The sequence below is a fragment of the Phoca vitulina genome, unplaced genomic scaffold (assembly GCF_004348235.1).
Source record: "Phoca vitulina isolate PV1807 unplaced genomic scaffold, GSC_HSeal_1.0 scaffold58, whole genome shotgun sequence".
In the NCBI taxonomy this organism is placed as follows: domain Eukaryota; kingdom Metazoa; phylum Chordata; class Mammalia; order Carnivora; family Phocidae; genus Phoca; species Phoca vitulina.
Genome location: NW_022589761.1, coordinates 511,253 through 536,693, shown reverse-complemented (window position 1 = coordinate 536,693; position 25,441 = coordinate 511,253).

Sequence of the window (25,441 nt, the reverse complement as noted above, 5' to 3'; positions counted from 1 at the left end):
TATCTACTGCTGCATAACAAATTGCCAAACTTGGCAGCTTAAAACAACCACACGTTTATTATCTCCCAGTTTCTCTGGGCTGGGAATCAAAGCAAGACTGTTCTGAATCCTCTGCTGCAGGGTCTCTAATGAAGCTGAAATCAAGATGTCAGCTGGAGTCTCATTTGAAGGCTTGACTGGGGAGGTTGTTAGCAGAATTCAGTTCTTTGAGGGCTGTTGGACTGAGGTTCTAGTTCCTAACTGGCTGTTGGCCAAAGGCTCCTTCATTTCCTTCTGGCCATGGACATCTCCAGCATGCCAGCTTACTTCATCAAAGCATGCAAGCCAAGAAGAGAATAGAAAGGGTCTACCAGCAAGAAGTCAATCTTTTGTAACCTAACCACTGAAGTGACATCTCACCATCTTTACCTTTGCTGTGTTCTTTTGATTAGAAGCAGGTCACAGGTCTTGCTCGGCCACAAGGGCAGCAGACTGCACAGAGGTGGGAACACAGAGAGGTGGGGAATCCCTGTTGGCCATTTCAGAGGCTGCCTGCCACAAAGTAGGTGGCTGGCAATGTTCTCATGGTCTCTAGCTGAGCAGCTCTGCCCCCTGGAATTTGATGCTCCACCAAGGGCTCTCCTAGACCCCAATATTAAAACCTGCCCATTCCCCTGGCTAGTTCATGAGCTCTTTGAGGGCAAGGCCTTTGTCTCCTTTGCTCTCTACAATTATCCCTAGGGTAACACCTACTGACTGTCAGGTACTGACTACACACTTGATGGATGAATATGTAGGTAGCTGAGATTAGAGCAGAGCCATGGCCCCTGCATGAGCTGCTGATGCTGAGGACAGACCAGGTGGGCATCACTCTGGGCTGTGCTGTTTCTTTAGATGCTTCTGCAAAACCTATCTCCTCCAGGAAACCTGAGTCTTAATAAACTCACACCCACAGCAGGATGCCTCAGTTTCTCTGCCCCAATGTCATCATGCAGTTGGCACACTGGTACTTCCCAGTGTTCCAATTTTTCAAGGAAATTCGGAAATCTGGACTTTTATGTACAGTTTCACAATTTAAAAAATGTGTGCAGCTAAAACAAACACATCTGCAGGCTCAATCTGGCATGTGGGCCATGAATGTGTGACTCTCGGTTACACCGTGTGTTCACTCAGTGACTGCACTTCACTCTGGGGTGTTTGAGACAGGACCAGTGCCTGCCAAGACATGTGCTCCAAGTGCCTGCACACAGTATGTACTCAGCAAATGACCACTGGGTTCAAGTGCTCTTTGGGCGGGAATGGGAAGTACCCATTCTGAAACTCTGCCAGGAAAACAGTCATTGCTTTGGTTGCTGCCATTTGGAATGAGCCCATGTGGGGGTGCCCCTTTGGTAGTGAGGTGTAGTTTGGAGGTCCTCAGTCCCATCTTGGTAAGTTTGGGACTGCTTTTTCAGTGAAGTGAATGAAGAGTAGGTTTCTGAATATCTGAGAAGCTGCACAGAAACAGCACTAAAGAGTTTGTTTATGTCCATACTCACAAACAAATCAAAATACATTTGGACAATTCAAAGTTCAGAATAAGTTAAAAATAGTGCTGGGGATGACACAGCCAGCACAAAAAGTCCATTAGTGGCTGATCCACATTAATGACCTCTAGTGAGCTTGGCTGCCAACAGCGGACCTTAGCAGCCACCAGATCCCATCACTGCACTGTCCCTCCATGCTGGCTTGGCCTCCGGACTGTGTACAGCCATCCACTCACTGCCATTGTGGAGATTAAGCAGCACCTGCTTTCAGCCAGAGCTAGAGAGGGAGGCCTCTTGCAGAATGTCTGAGCTAATGTGGGGCTAGAGGAATTCTGGGGGTCAGAGTTGGTGGGGGCATTCTGCTTTGCTTGCTTGTCTCGGGTGGGGTGAGAAACTTTCCTGGCATGAAGAGAAAATAATAAGTGAAAACCAAACTCTGGGATGAAGAAGACCTTGGTTTTAGCAGCAGAAGCTGATGGGGAGGTCCTATGACCACAGCTTCCCAACTCAGCAGCAGTGAAAGGCCAGGTTTTACTTATTCCCCAATCAGTCACAGACCAATACTTTTGCAAAATTCAGTAAAAAGTAAGTTATGAGAAAAATGAAATTTAAAAAAACATGCAAAATACATGCCCAGGATTTTTATTATTAAAAGATTGAGCAGTCATACTCTGTTACTCTGTCAGATTGCTGTTGAGGTTTCAAAACACCCTCAATTTCAGTATTTCATCACTCAGGCAGGAGCAAACCAGAGGTTTCCCCCACATCTGGGCTGTCCCACTCTTTGTCCTTGCTTGGGTGGTCCCCCCTCTACTCATCCTATCTCTCTCCCCATGTCGAGTGGGTGCCCACGAATGTCCTCTCAGCCCAGAACTGTGCCCCTGAGTGTCCACATCTGCCCCTCTCCACCCCTCCCCAAGATTGCTACAGTTGGGATCTATCCTCTATCACCTGGACCCACTCAGCTCTTCCTGCTGCGGCCTTGGTCTCCTGTACCTGTCAACACTCTCTTATCTTCCCCCCACAAGGCTACCAAAGAGGACAATTCCCTAAAACATGCATCTGATTATATCCATTGCCTGCTGGCTAAAGTCCTTCAGCAGCTTGTCGGCAACTACAGAGTGGACTCTAAGTATCCAGTTGTGGGCAGAGCCCCCACATACCTAGCTGCCTTCCTCATGGCCCCACTCCCAGCAGCTGCCAGATCCCTTGCTATGCTTGAATGGGCTCTGTTCCCTCTTGCCTGAGCCTTCACTGTGTTTTTCCCCTCCCCCTCCCCTTCTCCCTTCCCCTCCTTAGCCTCCCCTCCCTCCTCCTTTTCCTCCTCTCCTTCTTTATATGATCTCAGACCCAGACCCAGGCCAAGTGCCTCCCTGCCTCACCCACCCCCAGATCCTGGTCATCCATAGAACATTCATCTTGCCTTCTTCTAGCACTTGTCACATTATAGTTTCTTTCCTTGGAGCCCAGCAATGGTACAGGTTGGTGTGATTATATGCTTCCCCAGCCCCACATGCTAGGCTTAACTTCAGAAGCCACTCCATAGCTGTGTGAGTGATTAGAAGGTGGCCAGAGGCTGAGATCAGGGACATCAATGATACAGTAGTGTTGTACACCTCAAGAGAAGTGGGAAGATCTGTGGGGAGTGGGCAAGGAGGGGAATCATGAGATGTCACCTCCAATGAAGGGACAGTTGCCCACAAGCACAGACTTTGGAGGTAGAGCTGGATAAACCCCAACTTCCTAGCCTCCTGAGTGGGACAACTCCAAAGCATGTTCCACCAGCCTCTCTCTGAGCATTTGGAGCCCCAGGGCCACAGAGGTAACCTGCTCATCCTTCCTTGCCTGTCTTTTCCACTCCCTCTCTTGCTTCTGAGCATCACCTCCCACATAGATAACCTTCTCCCAGGTTCAGGTCTGTTTCTGGGATCCAGAACTGGGACAGAGAACTCATGGTTGCTGCCTTCCATCACAGTCTGGAGCCAAGGGTGGGAATAGTCAGCCACTGCAAGGAAAATACCTTGCGGGATAGTGAGTTACTCTGGGCAAGTCAGAGAAGGCCTATGGGGCTAAGTGACATTTACAAAGTTGCAACCCCATGTCATAGAGGAGCTCAGAGGAGGAGAGGCCAGTCCTATTTGGAGTCAAAAAAGCTTCAGAGAGGCAGCGATTGAGCTAAGGAAAGGGTGCAGTGCAGATGTCCATAGCTGAGCAAAGCAGAAAATGCAGGCGAGGGTGTGGCCACCACCTGGGCTGCTGAGATAGCCAACATCTGGGAGCATATCTGTGCTCAGGACTTGGGCTGGATGTGTTACATGCATCACCTCATTAAATGCCTACAGCATTTCTGGGTCATCCCCAACTTACAGAAGAGGAAACTGAGGCTTGGGGCCTGACCAAGGTGGAGTCAGGGTGTGAAATCATGGGCAGAGAGAAATGGGATAGACCACAGTGATTGATCTTAGTGATTCCTTTTAGATTTCCTGTCCATGGAGGCTCCTAGTGGTCCTGCTCTCTGCCAGGACATGTCCTAGGCCATTCATATCTGGTATTGTGTTCTAGGCTGGCTCTTTCTAGATTAAACATTAATATTAATATTTTGTAATACCTGTCTTCTGTAATTGTGCTTTTGTTGACGGAGATGTGAATAATTTATGTGGCTGTGAAGTTGTTATCCCAGGTGTTGGGGACAGAGAGTTGTTCATCCCTTTTGTCCTGTGTTACTCTGCCCCACACACTGAACTGAGAAAGGGCTGCCTTTGCCTCCCTGAAACCTGCTGCTGTCATGGGAAAAGACAAAACAGAGACAGGGCAGAAAACAGAATGGGGGAGTCTCTGAGGGCTTGAGCCACATGCAGGCAGACCCAGTATCTCCACCCTGCAATAAACTGCCCCAAATCCCATCCCTTTTCTCCCAGGCTAGGCTTCTCCAGGGCCACACTCCTATTCAGTCCTTCAGGAAGGTCCTAAACTCCAGCTTGCACCAATGGCTTTCTGCCTCTGTCTCTGTCTCTGTTTCCTCTATCTCTGTCTCTGCCTGTTTTATTTTTTCCTGTCTGTCTCTGTCCTATCTCTGTCTCTCTGTCTGTCTTTCTCTCTGACCCCTGACCACATTCCCATTCTGTTAACCTCACACCACTTTCGAGATCCTGGCCCTCACAGGCAGCCAGAGTCATTGATATTGGCTCCAGTCAGAGCCTCCTTTCTTCATATTTGTCCCAGAGTCTTGTGTTACTGTGGGTTTCCCTGAAAGCATAGTTAGACGCAAGACTCTGAAAAGTGGAACTAAGAGGCAGGAATGATAGAGCAGGTCAGTGAGACAGGGAAAAGAGGAAATCCAATCCACAATGAGTTCTGGGGCTGGTTACCATTGTGGGCAATGGAGGCTCGATCCCATGGAGGCTCCCCTAAAAACTCATCTGCTATGTGCCTAAGACATGTGCCTCTGTGAAGCATGGGGACTTAGGCATATGTGTTTACTGGCTTTTGGGAACTTGGTTGTACTCTGGGTTTCCCTGGGAGCAGCTGAGGGAATTTGGGGAAAAGCTGGGGGGCAGAAAAGTGTGGAAACTCAGCAGGTGCTGGGGGTGTGTCATTCTGGCCATGTTCAGGAGAGCTGTTCCCAACAAATGCAGCTGAAGTCTGAGCTCAGGCAGTGACAACACCTAGTGCAATTCCTGGGTGACTGCAGAAGGACACCCAACACCCTTAGTGTCGCATTCAAGTTCCCCATTACTTGGCTTTGGTTGACCAGTTGACTTCTATCTACTACTGCTACCACTGCTGCCACCAAAGCAGGCTGCTACCTTGGCATGTGATAGTTCTTTGTGCTTGGCTATCTTGGAGTCTTGGTTTCACCATTCCCACACCCTGGGATGTCCCAATCTCCTGTCTCCCTCCCTCTGCATCCATCTAATGCCTGTACAAGTCCCACTTCTACCAAGAAAACTTTGGGAGCCTGTCTAACCCAATGTGAGCTCTTGGCTCTGCCCTCAGTAGTTAAAGTGCTAATTTGCCATTTATTAAATCTACCTCCTACATTTCTCTTTCACTTGCTTTTCTTCAATTAAATTTCTTCAATATTACCAACCTTCAATTGCCAGACATGACACCAGGGATCAAGGTCATAGAGATATATGCCTGTCCTCAAGGAGCTGGTAGCACACTAGGGTATCTGAGCACAGATAGAGCATGAGTTCTTAAGGCAAGAATTGTCTTGTCATCCCTGTGACATTCTAGAACCCAGCAAGTTGCTGGCCCACTGAAGGCGTGGCTGTTTTCATTCTGGGAATGTAACTCTCCCTTTTCCCATTTAGTCTAAATTCCTCAGATAAAATGGTACCTGCTTTGTTGCCAAACCTTGCTTCAGTCCTGCAGCCTTAGGGGTTGGCGGAGGTTCCAGATCATATTGTAAAAATCTTCTGGCAGCCTGGGCACATGAATGGTTGCCCTGAGCCTTCTAGTAAAGGTTGCAATACAGGTGGATAGGTGACCTGCCAGAGGGAGAAAATCCATCAGTCAAGGCCAGGTAGCTCTGCCAGACTTCCCCTGAGGGTAAGTGCATTCTCCTGGCTAATGGCAAACACTTCTCTCCTCTGGCTGCTGAGAATCCCCCTTTTCTGGCTCCTTATGGAGTCTTGGAATGGGACAGACACTTTGGGAGGCTGCAGGGACAACTCATGCCAACATCAACATCATTGTGTATTGACCAGATGTCCCCAGACAGGTGTCAGACTTAGTGACTGCAGGGAGTGTGTCCTGAACCCAGAGATCTGGCAGTCTTGTCTTTCTCTCAATCCTCAGTGCAAGCGAAGATGAACTTTAAAATAAGTCCAATCAGGTGGGAGGATGGGTTAGCCTGGTGATGGGTATTGAGGAGGGCACGTTCTGCATGGAGCACTGGGTGTTATGCACAAACAATGAGTCATGGAACACTATATCTAAAACTAATGATGTAATGTATGGAGATTAACATAACAATAAAAAAATTAAAAAATAAAATAAAAAAAATAAAATAAGTCCAATCAGCTAAAGGTTTGGGCTGATGAGGTGGAAGGTTCTGATTTTTAAAAGTTTTTAAACTATAAACTTATATTATATAAGTTTATATTATATATAAACTTATATTATATACACTTAAAGTGTATATAATATAGTCACAGTTTCAATAATAAAATGAGAAGCCATGTACCCACCATTCAGTTTAAGAAATAGAACATAACCCTGTGTGTTCCTCCCCAAACTCATCCCCTCCCCTCTCCACCCCAGGGGTAACCATTACCCTGAAGTTTGTGTTTACCATTCCTTACTTTTCTTTATAGCTTTATCATGTTACCCGCATTCCTAAATAAAATTTTAGTTATGCCCATTATTGAAATTTAAGTGTTTCTACTGTATATACACGTGTGATTTGTTGTTTTTGCTCCATATTTAAAAAAAAAAAATCACCTACATTCATGAATATGGCCATAGCTCATTTATTTCCACCATGATATAGTATTCCACAAAATGCATTTATGCATGCATTTATCTAGTTTGTTTTTAGGGGAGATTTGGATTGTTTTCAGTTTTTTGCTTTTTTTTACATCATGCTGCCATGAGCCTTTTTATACATAGCTTCCGTGGTACATATGCAAGTGCTCTTGTTAGGGCAGTGGTTCTCAACACCAGTGCCCCCTCTAGGACAAATATTTTGTGATGTTCTTTTTATTGTTTTGAAATGAATGTTTTTGGATCCTCTGCCACAGTATACTTATGGAATTTTAAGAAATCAATCTAATGCTCTAACTGTAATATGGCAGAGGAATAAAACACAGCAATTTGTAACAAAAGATGGTTGTACCAATATGTAAATTTTGGGTTACAGTTATGCCAGGAGCCAGAATAATGATGTCAGATGCTTGTGCCTATATGTAGACTCACCATGATTTTTCCAGCTACAAATGCAAACAGACATAGGTGTTTTGAATTGGTGACCCAAATACTATGTGCAAGGAATTTCTGAAATGTTGACCAATTCTGGCAAAGTTCCAAACAACATCAATGGAAAGCACAGTCTTCCTTCGATTTAGAAGGTAGTTGCATTCCTAGAAAATTCAGTTTGTTAAAAATCATGAAAACATTGGGGTGGGGGGGTGGGTTAGCCCAGTGATGGGTATTAAGGAGGGCACGTATTGAATGGAGCACTGGGTGTTATACGCAAACGATGAATCATGGAACACTACATCGAAAACTAATGATGTAATGCATGATGACTAACATAACATAATAAATAAAATTTTTTAAAAAGTCATGAAAACAAATTTTTTATATGTAAAACAAAGGTGGAGTAGGGTTTCAGGATCAGCTAAGTATGAACAGATGCTCAATTGTGTAAATTATGTAGTCACATGGGATGCAGGCTAATTCACCTTTGTGTGGGACTGCCCCAGAAACTGTAGGACACCCAGTGTTTATTGCCCCACCTTCTAAATGCCAGTGTGCCCCTCCTCTCTTTCTGACATCCACAGGTTTCCAAACTCCTCCTGCAATGTGGTAATGAGCTGGTTGGGAACCACCTTTCTAGGGTATTTAAGAGTGAAAGTGCTAGGTTTGATTAAGTGCGCATTTAAGTGATAAGGTAATAACAAATGGCTTTCCAAGATGGTTAAATCAATGCACTGCTCCATCATCCATGCATGAGGATTTCTGTTCTTCAGCTTTCTTACCTGCACTAGGAATTGTCAGACTTCTACATTTTTGCTTGTCTGGTAGGAATAAAATTGTCTTTCATTATATTTTCTCAGCTTCCCATATAGTTAAGCACTTTTCTATATGCTTATGGACCATTCATGTTCGTATTCTATGAAATTGACTGGTCATGTCATTTGCCCGTGTTTTTCTGTTTATTTTTAAGGGATCTTTATTTTTATTGGATAATAATCCTATGTCAATTATGTGTATCAAAATATCTTCTTGGGGCACCTGGGTGGCTCAGTCATTGAGCGTCTGCCTTCGGCTCAGGTCATGGTCTCGGGGTCCTGGGATCAAGCCCGGCGTCGGGCTCTCTGCTCTGTGGGGAGCCTGTTCTCCTTCTCCAACTCCCCCTGCTTGTGTTCCCTCTACCGCTGTGTCTCTCTCTGTCAAATAAATAAAATCTTTAAAAAAAGAAAAAAGAAAATATCTTCTCCTGCTTGGTGACTTTGTGTTTTCACCTGTTTTATGGTGTCTATTGATGAGAAGTTTGTAATTTGAATTTTATACATAAAGATATATAGAATTATCTAGTATTATTACTTTCCCGTGGGAAAGAATCATCCAGTCTGAGCTGCTCAATGAGCTCACTATTTGTCCATATTCTTTCTGTTAGTAAAACATACCACTTCTCTCGCCATTTACCACTCCCTCACATATGCACTTGCTCTGAGGAGGATTTACGTGACGTCCTTGAAATAGCTGTTGGTATGGTGGCGTCCTGCTGTCTCTACTGTCTTGAATGTTGACTTAACAGGTGTCCTGTGGTAAATGTAGACCACAAGTACTCAAAAGCAGAGCTGCTTCTGTCTCCAGATATCCTGTGAGAAAGTAGGGATATTTTTGAAGATTCCAGAAGTAGCTGAAGCCACAGAATCACCCAGCCAGTCTGATGTAGGTTTGGAAGGAGGCCATAGGGCAATAAGGCTGTAATACCACTGTCTCCAGATATGTAAGTGGAAAACATGGCAGACTGTGGTATTAAACATCTTGGCCTCCACATCTCTTCAGTGAAGTTACCTCCTGAGAGAACTATGTAGATTGATGAGTTGGTATAAATAGGGAATCTCTGAAAGCCAAAGTCTAGTAAATCTGGTGTGAAGGCTTGGTCAAGCCCATTTTTCCCTCATAAGCTTTTTCTTCTGGTGGTTTAAAATGTGTGGAAAGCCAACCAATTATAATGCTACAGACCTACAGGGAGACAACTGCTTCCCATGTGAGCAGTCAGCTCTAGTCTCTTCCAGAGGTTCTGGAACACTTCCCAAGGTAGCTTTTCTCGAGCTTACCCAGGCCCCCATGTCCCGTTCACATCTGGGGGGGGGGCGGAACCCACCAGAGCTGGTTGCCATAGATAGCAGCATCAGACCTCTCTGACCACAGCCCTCTTGGTGGGGTCTGAGCAAGCCTCTCATCCAGGGATAATTAGATGGATTTGTGCTTAATGCATTTTTCAATCAATTTATGAAAATTGAATAGAGTGACAAAACACTGCATTAAAACCCTATATATCTTTATGGATTAAAAGCTAGTGTTGGGAGTAGATTTATAGCTGGCTTGGGGAACCCACAAGACAATGAAGAGTTTTCCTCTTTCCTTTTACCTTATGGACTGATAATGAACATAAGGATGGAAGGAGGGCTGGGAAATTAAAATCTCTTCCTGGGGCAGGGGGGTGAGGTATATCTTTTCCTTCCTATATGTTCTATTGCATTGCCTTTTCTCTTCTATTCCAATGACAGAACACAGACTCTCTGGTCTCCTAAATCTACCACCACTCCCCCTAAAAATAAGATTTGAGAATGTGTCTCAATGTCTGACCTAAATTCCAAGAGAGCCAGTTCTCTAAAGCAGGGACATTCTTAAGTGGGCCTGACCCAAATGGCCAGTGATTTCCACACTCCTTTGGTGTTTCCTTCTGGGCAGAAAAGAACCTTGAATCCAAGCACCTAACCTGAACTCTGATGCTGGGAGGAAGGGCCAACAGATCTCTAAAAGGCTTTAACATACAAGCTAACAACAACCTCCCTGCTCTAAAACAAACATCCCAAACAAAACAAAAAAACAAAACATAAAATCACAGAAAACCTCAAAGCCGTCTGGAAAGCTCATCAGAGAAAGGAGGAAGGGAAGAAATGCTTGTTTTATTGCACTTTGTTTCTGGAGGGCCAGGGAGATCGTAAAGGAAGAAAGCCCAAGAGTTTCTGTGGTTGGTATGAACCGCAGTGTCTGGCAGAGGAAATGCTCTCTGACAGGACATGGGTGCAAATGCTTCCTGACAATTCTAAACAAGGAGGGTTCTCGTTAGCATTCAGGATGGCTGAGATGATAAATTATATGAATAATTTTGGTTCTTTGTCAGGGCTTGGATGATGTCTTTCCGTGACACATCTGTAGCTGTGCATACTTAATTACTAACTAAAGAACAGACAGGAGGCATGAAGCGCAGGCACATCCTTACGCTGCAGAACTGACACGTGTGTCCAGTGGGACGTACATTAGAGAAACAAATGAGATGGCAAGCTTCTCAGCCAAGGCCCTCCTGGGACCCTTGGATGAGCAGAGGATCCAGCTGGAATCAAGGAAGAGTCTTTGATCTCGGCAGGGTTAATTTAGGGGCTGGGGCTGGGTCAGTGCAGTAGCCGCAAGCTCTTACCAGGCTCCCTTCAGACCGACTTTGCATTCCTGAAATCAGACAAGGCATACATGAAGACAGGTGTGCCTGGGTGGCTCAGTCATTAAGCGTCTGCCTTTGGCTCAGGTAATGATCTCAGGGTCCTGGGATCAAGCCCCGCATCAGGCTCCCTGCTCGGCAGGAAGCCTGATTCTCCCTTTCCTACTCCCCCTGCTTGTGTTCCCTCTCTTGCTGTCTGTCAAAAAATAAATAAAATCTTAAAAAAAAAAGGCATACATGAAGATGATGGCAAGTTTGAACACATACATTGGGCCAAGCATTATGTGAGTACTTCATAATGACACTAATATGACCAGCTTCATCCTCTTCAGGGACAAATATAAAGACAGTGCTTGGAAAAAATATTGACTTAAAACTCTACATGTTCCATTAGGAACAGGTCTCCTTTCGTGTAAGGGGAAGGGTCACTGTTATCTGATAATTTATCATTTGAAAAGCCATAACATGATGATATTCTTTCTGGTCCTTATAAAATTAGTTACCACTGCACATCCCTCCTTATTTTGACACTGATCTGCCTCCACCCTGTCTGTCATGTCAACATTTTCTCCACTCAGTTTCCTGCTCCTCATTGGCTGCTGTAAACCTCTGACTACAAAGTATAAGCAGTTCATGGTCTGAAGAACGGAACAAAATTTGATGATGCTGATGAAAGTGATGTGGGAGAGCTGTTCAAATCCCATGCAAACCCTTAGCTAAGGGAGGCTCTGGCTGAGGTACACTGGGAACTATGGAATGAAAACTAGCACAAAGATAACAGAAAAGGCACTTAAAAGAGGACTAATTAGAAAATCAAGAGTGAAGAGAGGCCACTGGAAAAACTGAATGAAGTTTTTTACAAGTCATCTTCTTATAACAGTTCTTAGAAAGTAAATGTGAAACCAAAGATGATCTACTTTACAATCATATGTATTACCAGCTCAGTGGTCCCTTAAACACAGCCACTGGTTGAAGGATGGGATCTGGAGGAGCTTTCATCAGCCATGAGCGGTACTGAAATCACCCCCATCATCATGCCCCCCTCCTCCACATAATTTCATTCTAAAAGGCTTATTATCCTTCCTAACTCTGAGCTTTGGATGGGCTCATCTGGACCTCCCAGCCAGGTTTGAATCTTGGAGAATGGGACGGGCAGATGTAGCATGTGACTTGCTTAAGCCAGTGAAATGTGAGTGGAAATGGCACATGTTACTTCCAGAATGAAACTTTATAAGAGCCTGTGGGAGTTGCACCATTGCTTTTCCCACCTTATGCTGCTCATGGGAGCAGAGATCAATATGAAACCCAACAAAGATGTATTTCTCCAAGGTGATCTGCTCTGCCCATCTCTTCTGATACATACTGACTGCATTTCTCTATCAAATCTCCTAGCTCAGTTATGGCTCTCCATGACTGAAATATTTCATTAATAGTATTTAAGTAACACTATGAAAAAGCTAAGTGTTTTATGCTGATTGTATCATTTAATCTCCACCATAAGTGATGAAACAGCTTTTGTTAGCTTTCTCCATAAAGGAAAAGGAAACTGAGACTCAGAGAGGTTGGTCATCTGATCAGTGGTCACACAGCAGGACTGGGATTTGACTTCTGGTCTCTCTAACACCAACACATGTTCATTTTACCTTCACGCCCTACCAAGTTTCTGACAGGGCCCAACCCTATCAGCTCATGTGCAAAAAGTCACCTTTCTTTATGCTCACTGAATCTATTTCTGGCAGGCTAAATGCTCTTTACTGCTTGCCTAGTAAGTTGTGCATGTGCACATATACACACAGCTGCCTTGAAAATACATGGTGTGTGTACCTGTGACTGTGCACTTATCTCTTTGAAGATGCTGAGCATCCAGCACGTGGCATGCATGGGCAAGTGTGTGGGTACAGGTATGAGGTCCTGTGGTTTTGTGATATAATAGGCAGAGGCATTGGCTTGGATGCCCCAGCAGCGCATATTACTTTATCAATGATTTTTACACATGTTTCTCCAGTAAAGGCACAGGGTGTGGCTTTTACTGACAATCCCACTCCAGAGAAGCATGAATCTATATACTCTGACAAGGGGTGACATTCCTGAGGCCACAAATTCTGACTATGAGTAAGGCACTACCCTGTGTGTCATGTGCATATATGTGGCGGGGGGGGGGGGGTACTGGGGAGAGAAAAACAGGAGGGAGAACTCCTCACCTCATGCAGCTCACTCTCTGTAATGCATGAAAATTGCTCTATTATGGACCAATATCAGTTGACATGGAAACCTTTCTGAGATACTAAGTGGAAACTGAATGTGAAGTATACCTTCATTTCTGAGGGGGGGGGGACACAAAAAAATCATGATTTAAGTAAAATTTGATTCAAGCACCTATGCCACGAATAGCAGGTCCTATGGAGTCTTGGGGAAAGCTGACCTGCATTTTTCTCTGTACTTGGGTTCTGGGTTCTGACTGAATTACTGAGCTCATATAGCCCTCACTTCCTGTGACTTCTCTCCTCCCAATATTCACCCTCCCTGAATGGAATGCAGTCATGGACTTCAGAGGGGAAGATGCTGTAGGGTATCTGCAGAGGTGATGAGGATCCTGCTCCAGGTGGGGCTGCCTTAGCTGCAAAGACCAGAATGGGTTAGCGGAGGGGTGGGGGGGGGTTACTCAAGGGAGCCTTGCTCTGGATAAAATAGTGGGTAGGCAGAGAATCTGGGTATGAGCAGGAGCTAGGCAGTGGGGACTGTGGGCACAGTAAGAAACTCCTCTGTTTGGAGAGTGTTTTCCAGGACCAGTAGAAGACAGGCTGCTAAGGCCCCAGAGCTCAGGTCCTCCCTAGTACTCAGATGCCCACCTCACCAGATTGCACTGGAAGGAAGACTGGTCAAAAAGCCATTTCCATAGCCCAGTGGGAGGAAGTAGAGCCTGAACTAGGGGAGCAAAAGAGGGTAGACATGGAAGAGTAGGCTGGAGTGTAAAATGTTGCAAGCTCACGTGAGGGGATCAGGTGGAGCCAGGCACAAAACAGACCACCCTGGAGCTTCTGGAGCAAGACTGTTGGATTGGTGGGAAGAAAGCCAGAGGAGGTTAAAGGCTGGCTGCTATTGAGAGAGAGGCTGACAGATTCCTTAGTGTGCCTTGTTGATCCTGGGTGCAGGCATGAGCTCACACAGAAAAGGTTCCAGCCTCTAGGGGAGATAAAACCATCAACAGATACTGGATAGCCTGTGGTTCTTGCTTAGCAGAAGGAGCAGTGGGGGCTCAGAGGAGCATTGGCGGCCCAGAGAGGGGGATCCTCTATAAATTGGAGGAGGGAATGGTACACCATTGAGGAGAGGTAGTTGGAGCTGGTTGCTGGAGACTAAGGAGTTTTACAGGCAGAGAAGAGGTGGGTGTGGGGGAGGAGGGCATTATGGGCAGAGGGGACCTTTGAGGGTACAAATGTACCAAGGCTGTTCTCAAAGATCACAGCTCTGCTTTCAAATGCCCTGTATGGTGTGGTTGGCTCTCTTCTAGAGAGTAGGGAAACTTGAATCAGACCTCTGATGTCCTGCCCCAGGACCAAGGCTCTCCATCAGACACATGGGCTCCTGGCTATGAATTTCTCATTTGCAACAAGGTCAAGCCAGGGCAAGTTCTGACCCAAGAAAATGGTGAGAGAATTGATGTAGCACAGTGCTCCTTGCACAGTAGGTGTTCAACACTTGTCTTTATTATTATTTTATCAACAGCTCTCCAAAAGACAGAAAAAAAGTATTCTGTGAATATAAGTCCTTAAGTGTCTAGGGAGTTCATGGAAACCATGGCACATGAGCCCTGAAGGCACGTGGTGGAGGGATTACAGTGTTCTGAACACAGTTTCTTAGCTTCCCTCTAATTATTTCTGACTCTCATCAAGGACACGGATGCTTATGAATGCCTCAAGTCAAATAAGAATGTGAATGCTGCCATCCTCTGCGTTTGAACAGAAAGGTTATCTGTTGATTTAATAAGGTTCAAGGAACTTTCTTCATTCTTGTGCGGTGTGAGAGGAAGGAGGGTGTAGTATCACAAAGCACTAAAAACATAGGCTTTGGAGCTCAGCTATCAGAGTTGAAAAGCCTGTGCTACCAGGATTTTACCTGGCCTAGCTCTGTGATCTCAGACAGGCAGCTTTACCTTTCTGAGCCTCAGTTTTCCTCATGTGTAAAATGGAGACTTATATGGATTAAAGAATATAAGCATTTGTAATGGGTAGCACATTGTCTGTTAATTAAACATTGGTTGTTAAATATTTCATATATGAGTAGATATTTTTATAAGGTCATACACTTAAAATCCTATATTTGCTCTTATGTTGATATAAACTGAAATTTAGCAATGAATGGGACCATCTTAAGTGTACAGATTGCTTAGTGGGTCAACTGTATGTTTTTTGTTTTTTGGTTTTTTTTTAAAGATTTTATTTATTTATTTGAGAGAAAGAATGAGATAGAGAGAGAGCATGAGACGGGGGAGGGTCAGAGGGAGAAGCAGACTCCCCGCTGAGCAGGGAGCCCGACGCGGGACTCGATCCCGGGACTCCAGGATCATGACCTGAGCCGAAGGCAGTCGCTTAACCAACTGAGCCACCCAGGTGCCCTCAACTGTATGTTTTAACATTCGAAGGAAGCATCAGCCTTTTGGGACTGCCTACCCTCATCCACAAGTATTCCCCTGATGTTTCTGTCAAGAGATTTTTGCATGTTTGTCAAACCTGTTCTTTTTTAAAAAGATTTTATTTATTTATTTAACAGAGAGAGAGAGAGAGAACAGGAACACAAGCAGGGGGTGTGAGAGAGGGAGAAGCAGGCTTCCCACGGAGCAGGGAGCCCGATGCAGGGCTCAATCCCAGGACCCTGGGATCGTAACTTGAGCCAAAGGCAGACGCTTAATGACTGAGCCACCCAGGCACCCCCAAACCTTTTTTTCTACTTCACTGGGAACCTGAATGTGAATGAACAAATTTGGGAGAATTTCATGTTGGGGTTCAACAGGATTTCAATATTTGAATCTGCCCTTGGTGTTGGGGGTCACTGTTCTGCCCTGGGCGGGGGGGACAGGCAGACTTAGGTGCACCAGGAGGAGGGGCATATACTCAGACAGAACATAGGCCCCCTCCCTTCACTCTTGGTTTTGAGCAGTGTTGGGAGCTCAATATTCCTAAGTGCTGGCTGCTCTGAGTGATCATCTACATGCCAGTGTGGTCACGAAGGAAAGATTTATGAACATGCACTTTTCTGAATCAATTGGATGAAAAGCAGGTCAGACCTTGTACAAAAGCCTCCCAACCTCATCGGGGTCATTTCTGCCAAGGCAGTTAGGGTTAGCTATATTATCCTAAGGAAAGATCTGATAAAGATGGTTAAGCTCATGTCCTTATCTTACAGGTCAGAAAACTGAGACCCAAGGAGGGACAGGAGATTCCTCAAGGTCACAACCCATCCACCCAGAAAAACTGTGTGAGCAGCACCACAGTAATTGGCTCTGTGGTTTAATTCTTGCAATTCTATATAAAAAGTTGCTTTATTGCCAATGGGAAAATTTCTGCTGTGCTCTTGGAAGTGAAGAAGGTCAAATAGCTACAACTTAAAGGAAAACTTAAACTAGGAGTTCAACAACTCACAAAAAGGAAAAGTGGGCCAAGTGGGAGTCATGGGCAAATTGAGATGGCATAGCCCTTTCCAGGAGCCACCCCCAACTTGATGCCAGTGGGTCATGCTTTGATGGAATTCAAGCAGAGTTATCCATATTTATAATATTCCCATACTTCACTATTGCTCTGATTTTTCTATAGAAGTTGGGAATCCAGAATTTTATGTGAAACCCTGTATTTCAGTGTTGCCAACTCAGTGGGCCAAACAATTCATATCAGCAGAACCCCTCCAGACTACCACGTCTGGCTTGAACACACTGCAAGCTGGCAAGCAGCATGTTGCTTGGGTGAGTTTTAGGAGGTAAGGAGCTATCACTGAGGCCTCGTGCCATTTCTATGGTTTACATAGCTTCCCCCAGCAAGGAGAAGATGGATGATCCCATATTCCCTCTACATCATTGTCTTATGTCATCAAAGAAGACACTTTTCCCATTGAGTTTGAAAGCAGAACTTTCAATCATCCTGAAGAACTTGGAGTCTCAGAGAGACTGGAGAAGCATGCTTCACTGTCTCCTATGGCAAAACATTGTGGAAAAACCCTGCCTTCAGTTCATCTTTATGCAGCTGCCGTCCTGTGATACCCAGGCTTTGTTCTGTGGCCTCTGCTGCCACCCTGGTGAGGCCTGGGCAAGTGCACCAAGAGGAGAGGTGGACACTCAGAACACAGGCCCCCTCCCTTTGCTTTTGGTTTTGAGCTGTGTCAAGGACCTCACTAATCTTAAGAATGGTGTCCTAGAGCCTGTCTCTGTCCACAGTCCAAACACTGAACTTCCCTTTCTTATTCCTGATGCCCAAAAGGATCAGGTGGCTGGTATCAGACGCCAATCTGGGCTAGTGGGAAACAGTAATTGCCAGAGAACCTGTCCTATTGAAGTTGAGGTATAATTTACATGTAGGTCAAGCGTATTGTCCTATCAGTTTTGATACATGTACATCACCTCCGAATGCACCCTTATGCACCTTCCCACTCCCCCATTTTGCATATACTATCACTTCATGGATAGTGTTGGTGTTGTACATTCTATGGGTTTGGCAAATGTTCAATGACATGTATCTACCACCATAATATCATACAGAATAGATTCACTGACCTAAAAATCTTCTGTGCTCTGCCTATTCATCCCCTCTTTCCCCCGAACCCCTAGCAACCACTGATCCTTTTACTGTTTCCATAGTTTTGCCTTTTCCAGAATTTTATATAGTTGGAATTAAACAGTATGTAGCTTTTTCAGACTGACTTCCTTCATTTGGTAATGTGCATTTAAGGTTCTTCCATGTCTTTTCATGACTTGATAGCCTATTTCTTTTTAGCACTGAATAATATTCCATCATCTGAGTGTAACACAATTTATTTATCCATTCATTCACTGAAGGATATCTTGGTTGCTTCCAAGTTTTGGCAATTATGAATGAAGCTGTTATAAACATTCATATGCAGATTTTTGTGTGGACATAAGTTTTCAATTCTTTGGATAAATACCAAGAAGTGTGATTGCTGGATCGTATGGTAAGAGTATGTTTAGTTTTGTAAGAAACCACTAAGCTCTCATCAAAATTGGTTTTACCATTTTACATTCTCATCAGCAATGAATGCATATTCTTGTAGTTCCACATCCAGCATTTGGTGTTAGCATTTTGGATTTTAGCTATAGGTGTGTAGCGATATCTCATTGTTGTCTTTTTTTTTTAAGATTTTATTTATTTATTTGCCAGAGAGAGAGAGAACACAAGCAGGGGGAACAGCAGGCAGAAGGAGAAGCAGGCTCCCCACTGAGCAGGGAGCCTGATGTGGGACTTGATTCCAGGACCCTTGGATCATGACCTGAGCTGAAGGCAGACGCTTAACCGACTGAGCCACCCAGGTGCCTCTCGTTGTTTTAATGTTTAATTCCCTAATGTCATGAGATGTGCTTATTTACCATTTGTATATCTTGTTTGGTGCAGTGTCCAGTTCTTTTGCCCATTTACTATTTGGCCTCTTTGTTCTCTTATTGTGAATTTTAAGAGTACTTTGTACATTTTGGATCAGTCTTTTATCAGATATATCTTTTCCAAGTATTTTCTTCAAATATGTAGCTTGTCTTCCTATTCCCTCGACAATGTCTTTTGCAAAGCAGAAGTTTTAAATTGTAATAAAGTCCAGCTTATCAATTATTTCCTTCATAGATTATGTCTTTAGTATTCTATCTAAAAAACTATTTTCATATCCAAATTCATCTAGGTTTTCTTCTATATTATCTTCTAGTAGTTTAATAGTTTTGTGTTTTACGTTGGGGTTGATAATCCAGTTTTTTGAAGGATGTAATTCTGTTTCTAGATTCATTTTTTTACCTGTGGATTTCCAGTTATTCCAGCACCATTTGTTGAAAAGATTATCTTTGCTCTGTTGTATTGCCTTTACTCCTTTATTGAAGATCAATTGGTTATATTTGTTTAGGCTTATCTCTGAGCTCTCAATTCTGTTCCATTGATCTATTGGTCTATACTTTAGCTGATACCACACTGCTTTGATTACTATAACTTTATAGTAAATCTTGAAGTTGGATAATGTTAATCCTTTAACTTTGCTCTTGCCTATCCATATAAACTTTAAAATCAGTTTGCTGATATCTACAAAACTTCCTGGGGTTTTGGATGAAATTGCATTGAATCCATAGTTTAAATAGGGAAGAACCAATATGTTGAGAATATTGAGTCTTCCTATCCATGAACATGGAATATCTGTACATTTATTTATTTATTCTTTGATTTTTTTCATCAGAGTTTTGTAGTTTTGCTCATGTATATCTTGTACATATTTTTTAGATTTATACCTAAGTATTTCTTTTTAGGGAGTGTTACTGTGTTTTTAACTTCATATTCCACTTGGTCATTGATAGTATATAGGAAAGCAGCTATAGGGTTTTGTAGCTGTTCTTTATCAAATTGATAAAGCTTCTCTTTCTAGTTTGATGAGTTTTTCTTCATCATGAAAGGATGTTGGATTTTGTCAGATGCTTTTTATGCATACATTCATGTGATTTTTTCTTCTTTACCTGGTTGATGTGATGGATTATATTAATTGATTTTCAAATATCGAACCATCATTGCATACTTGGGATAAATGTCACTTGGTTGAGGTGTCTAATTCTTTTTATACATTGTTGGATTCAATTTGATGATATTTTGCTAAGGATTTTTGCATCTATATTTATGAGAGATACTTGTGTGTAGTTTTATTTTCTTGTGATCTTTGTTTTTAGTATTGGTATGTTGACTTCAGAGAATGAATTAAGAAGTATTCCCTCTGTTTCTATCTTGTAAAACAAATCGCAGAGGATGGGTATAATTTTTTTTTCCTTAAATGCATGATAGAATTAGCCAGTGAACCCTTCTGGGCCTGGTGCTTTCTCTTTTGGGAAGGTTGTCATTTATTGATTCAATTTATTTAATAGATATAGGCCTATTTAAATTGTCTATTTCGAGGGGGCGGAGCAAGATGGCGGAGGAGTAGGAGACTTGGATTTCGTCTCCTCTCAGGAATTCAGCTGGATAGGGATCAAACCATTCTGAACACCTACAAACTCAACAGGAGATCAAAGAAAAGAAGAGCAACAACTCTCTGAACAGAAAAGCGACCACTTTCTGGAAGGTAGGACGTGCGGAGAAGTGAATCCGAGGCGATATTTGGGAGGATAGACGGTGGGGGAGGGGCCTCCGACGGCCGCTTCTGGCAAGTGATAGAGCCACGGAGCACAAAATCGGAACTTTTAGAAGTCTGCTCCGCTGAGGGACGTCACTCTGGTGGCGAAGTGGGGGTGGAACCCTCGCGGGACAGTGTGGTCTCAGGACCCTCGGGGTCACAGAAAGACCGGGGGTGCCTGAGTGCGGCAGAGCTCCCAGGTATCGGAGCAGGGAAGCCGGCTGCAGAGACGGAGCCCAGGCGCGGGCTCTCAGCTCGGGGTTGCTATAAACCGTGATCCGCGGCACAGTCGGGCCACAGCTCCTCCAGCAGGGACCCAACAAGCGGCAGATCCGGGGAGACTCACCTTCTTCCCCCGGGAGGAGAGGTGCGGGAGTGCACCGCGGGGATCTGCTGGGTTTGGAGATTCCACCCGGGGTCGGGTGCCAGATAGAAAGGCGCGGTCACAGGCCGGGTGAGCGCGGAGTGCGGCCGGAGACCGGGGAGACGGGAGTGACTGACTGCTTTTCTCTGGGGGCTCGCTGAGGAGCGGGACCCCGAGTTCTCGGCTCCACCGGGGCGGAGACTGGGAGGCCACCATTTTCACTCTCCGCCTCCAAAGCTGTACAGAGAGCTTGCAGGGAACAAAAGCTCCGGAGAGCAAACCCGAGCAGATTACTTAGCCCGGACCGGCAAGGGCGGGGCAATTTTGCCTCCGGCAAAGACATTTGGGAACCACGGCAACAGGCCCCTCCCCCAGAAGATCAGCGAGAACAGCCAGCCAAGACCAAGTTACCGATCAATGAGAATGGCAGAACTCCAGCGCTAGGGGAACACTGCACATAGAATTCATGGCTTTTTTACCATGATTCTTTAGTCTTTCAAAGTTAATTATTTTTTTTAACTGTCTTTTTTCTTTTTTCCTTTTTTCTTTTTTTTTGAATTTTTCTTTTTCCCTTTTTCAACCAACATCTTATCAATCCCTTTTTTAAAAAAAAACATTTTTATTTTTCATTTTTAAAGTCATATTCTATCCCTTCATAGTAGTTACCCGTATTTTTGGCATATATATATAAGTTGTTCTCTCTTTAAAATCTTGAGATAGTTTCTTCTAACAGATCAAAATATACTCTAAATCTCTAGTGTATGTTTTTTTTCTACTCCCCTGCCTGATCACATTCTCTCCCTTTTTTCTTTCTTTTTTTTTTTTTAATCCTCTTCTTTCTTTATTCAAACAACTTATCAAATCCTTTTTTAAAATTTTTTATAATTTCCATCTTTACAGTCATATTCCATCCCTTCATCATATCAACCCTTATTTTTGTACATATATAAGTTTTTCTTTCTTTAAAATTTTGGGAGGGACTTTCTTTTAACAGACCAAAATACACCCAAAATCTAGTGTGTGGCACTGATCTATAATCCAGCCTGATCATATTTGATCACATTCTGTTTTTGTTTTGTTTTGTTTTGTTCTGCTTTTGTTTGTTTTTATCTTTATCTTTTTCTTTTTTCTTTTTTTCTTTCCTTTTCTTTTTTCTCTCTTTCCCTTTCTTTTCCCACTGCTTCAGGTCTTTTCTGATTTGTTTAGAGTATATTTTCTGGGGACGTTGTTACCCTGCTAGCATTTTGTTCTCTCATTAATCTATTCTCCTCTGCACAAAATGACAAGATGGAAAAAATCACCTCAACAAAAAGAACAAGAGGTAGTACCGACTGCCAGGGACCTACTCAATACGGACATTAGTACGATGTCAGATCTAGAGTTCAGAATCATCACTTTAAAGATACTAGCTGGGCTTGAAAAAAACATGGAAGTTATTAGAGAAACCCTTTCTGGAGAAGTAAAAGAACTAAAATCGAACCAAGTAGAAATCAAAAAGGCTATTAATGAGGTGCAATCAAATATGGGGGCGCTAACTCCTAGGATAAATGAGGCAGAAGAAAGAATCAGTGAGATAGAAGACTAAATGATGGAAAATAAAGAAGCTGAGAAAAAGAGAGATAAACAACTACTGGATCACGAGGGCAGAATTCGAGAGATAAACAATACCATAAGACGAAACAACATTAGAATAATTGGGATCCCAGAAGAAGAAGAAAGAGAGAGAGGGGCAGAAGGTATGTTGGAGCAAATTATAGCAGAGAACTTCCCTAATTTGGGGAAGGAAACAGGCATCAAAATCCAGGAAGCACAGAGAACCCCTCTCAAAATCAATAAAAATAGGTCAACACCCCAACATCTAATAGTAAAACTTACGAGTCTCAGAGACAAAGAGAAAATACTGAAAACAGCTCGGGAGAAGAGATCTGTAACCTACAATGGTAGAAACATTAGATTGGCAACAGACTTATCCACAGAGACCTGGCAGGCCAGAAAGGACTGGCAGGACATATTCAGAGCACTAAATGAGAAAAATATGCAGCCAAGAATACTATATCCAGCTAGGCTGTCATTGAAAATTGAAGGAGAGATAAAAAGCTTCCAGGACAAACAAAAACTAAAGGAATTTGCAAACACGAAACCAGCCCTACAAGAAATCTTGAAAGGGGTCCTCTAAGCAAAGAGAGAGCCTAAAAGCAACATAGACCAGAAAAGAACACAAACAATATACAGTAACAGTCACTTTACAGGCAATACAATGGCACTGAACTCCTATCTTTCAATAGTTACCCTGAATGTAAATGGGCTAAATGCCCCAATCAAAAGACACAGGCTATCAGATTGGATTAAAAAACAAGACCCATCGATATGCTGTCTGCAAGAGACTCATTTTAGACCCAAAGACACCCCCAGATTGAAAGTGAGGGGGTGGAAAACCATTTACCATGCTAATGGACACCAAAAGAAAGCTAGGGTGGCAATCCTTATATCAGACAAATTAGATTTTAAACCAAAGACTGTAATAAGAGATGAGGAAGGACACTATATCATACTTAAAGGGTCTATCCAACAAGAAGATCTAACAATTGTAAATATCTATGCCCCTAACATGGGAGCAGCCAATTATATAAGGCAATTAATAACAAAAGCAAAGAAACACATCGACAACAATACAATAATAGTGGGGGACTTTAACACCCCCCTCACTGAAATGGACAGATCGTCTAAGCAAAAGATCAACAAGGAAATAAAGACTTTAAATGACACACTGGACCAAATGGACTTCACAGACATATTCAGAACATTCCATCCCAAAGCAACGGAATACACATTCTTCTCTAGTGCCCATGGAACATTCTCCAGAATAGATCACATCCTAGGTCATAAATCAGGTCTCAACCGGTACCAGAAGATTGGGATCATCCCCTGCCTATTTTCAGACCACAATGCTTTGAAACTAGAACTCAATCACAAGAGGAAAGTCAGAAAGAACTCAAATACATGGAGGCTAAAGAGCATCCTACTGAAAAATGAATGGGTCAACCAGGAAATTAAAGAAGAATTTAAAAAATTCATGGAAACCAATGAAAATGAAAACACAACTATTCAAAATCTTTGGGATACAGCAAAGGCAGTCCTAAGAGGAAAGTATATAGCAATACAAGCCTTTCTCAAGAAACAAGAAAGGTCTCAAGTACACAACCTAACCCTACACCTAAAGGAGCTGGAAAAAGAACAGCAAATAAAGCCTAAACCCAGCAGGAGAAGAGAAATAATAAAGATCAGAGCAGAAATCAATGAAATAGAAACCAAAAGAACAGTAGAACAGATCAATGAAACTAGGAGCTGGTTCTTTGAAAGAATTAACAAGATTGATAAGCCCCTGGCCAGACTTATCAAAAAGAAAAGAGAAATGACCCAAATCAACAAAATCATGAATGAAAGAGGAGAAATCACAACCAACACCAAAGAAATACAAACAATTATAAGAACATATTATGAGCAACTCTATGCCAGCAAATTAGATAACCTGGAAGTAATGGATGCATTCCTAGAGATGTATCAACTACCAAAACTGAACCAGGAAGAAATAGAACACCTGAACAGACCTATAACCACTAAGGAAATAGAAGCAGTCATCAAAAATCTCCCAAAACACAAAAGCCCAGGGCCAGATGGCTTCCCAGGGGAATTCTCCCAAACATTTCAAGAAGAATTAATACCTATCCTTCTGAAACTGTTCCAAAAAATAGAAATGGAAGGAAAACTTCCAAACTCATTTTATGAGGCCAGCAATACCTTGATCCCAAAACCAGACAAAGACCCCATCAAAAAGGAGAATTACAGACTAATATCCCTGATGAACATGGATGCAAAAATTCTCACCAAAATACTAGCCAATAGGATCCAACAGTACATTAAAAGGATTATTCACCACGACCAAGTCGGATTTATCCCTGGGCTGCAAGGTTGGTTCAACATCCGCAAATCAATCAACGTGATACAATACATTAACAAAAGAAAAAACAAGAATCACATGATCCTCTCAATAGATGCAGAAAAAGCATTTGACAAAGTACAGCATCCTTTCTTGATCAAAACTCTTCAGAGTATAGGGATAGAGAGTACATACCTCAATATCATAAAAGCCATCTATGAAAAACCTACAGCGAATATCATTCTCAATGGGGAAAAACTGAGAGCTTTCCCCCTAAGGTCAGGAACGCGGCAGGGATGTCCACTATCACCACTGCTATTCAACAGAGTATTGGAAGTCCTAGCCACAGCAATCAGAGAACAAAAAGAAATCAAAGGCATCCAAATTGGCAAAGAAGAAGTCAAACTCTCACTCTTCGCAGATGATATGATACTTTATGTGGAAAATCCCAAAGACTCCACCCCAAAACTGCTAGAACTCATACAGGAATTCAGTCAAGTGGCAGGATATAAAATCAATGCACAGAAGTCAGTGGCATTCCTATACACCAACAACAAGTCAGAAGAAAGAGAAATTAAGGAGTCGATCCCATTTACAATTGCACCCAAAACCATAAGATACCTAGGAATAAATCTAACCAAAGAGGCAAAGGATCTGTACTCAGAAAACTATAAAATACTCATGAAAGAAATTGAGGAAGACACAAAGAAATGGAAAAACGTTCCATGCTCATGGATTGGAAGAACAAATATTGTGAAGATGTCAATCCTACCTAGAGCAATCTACACATTCAATGCAATCCCCATCAAAATACCATCCACTTTCTTCAAAGAAATGGAACAAATAATCCTAAAATTTGTATGGAACCAGAAAAGACCCCG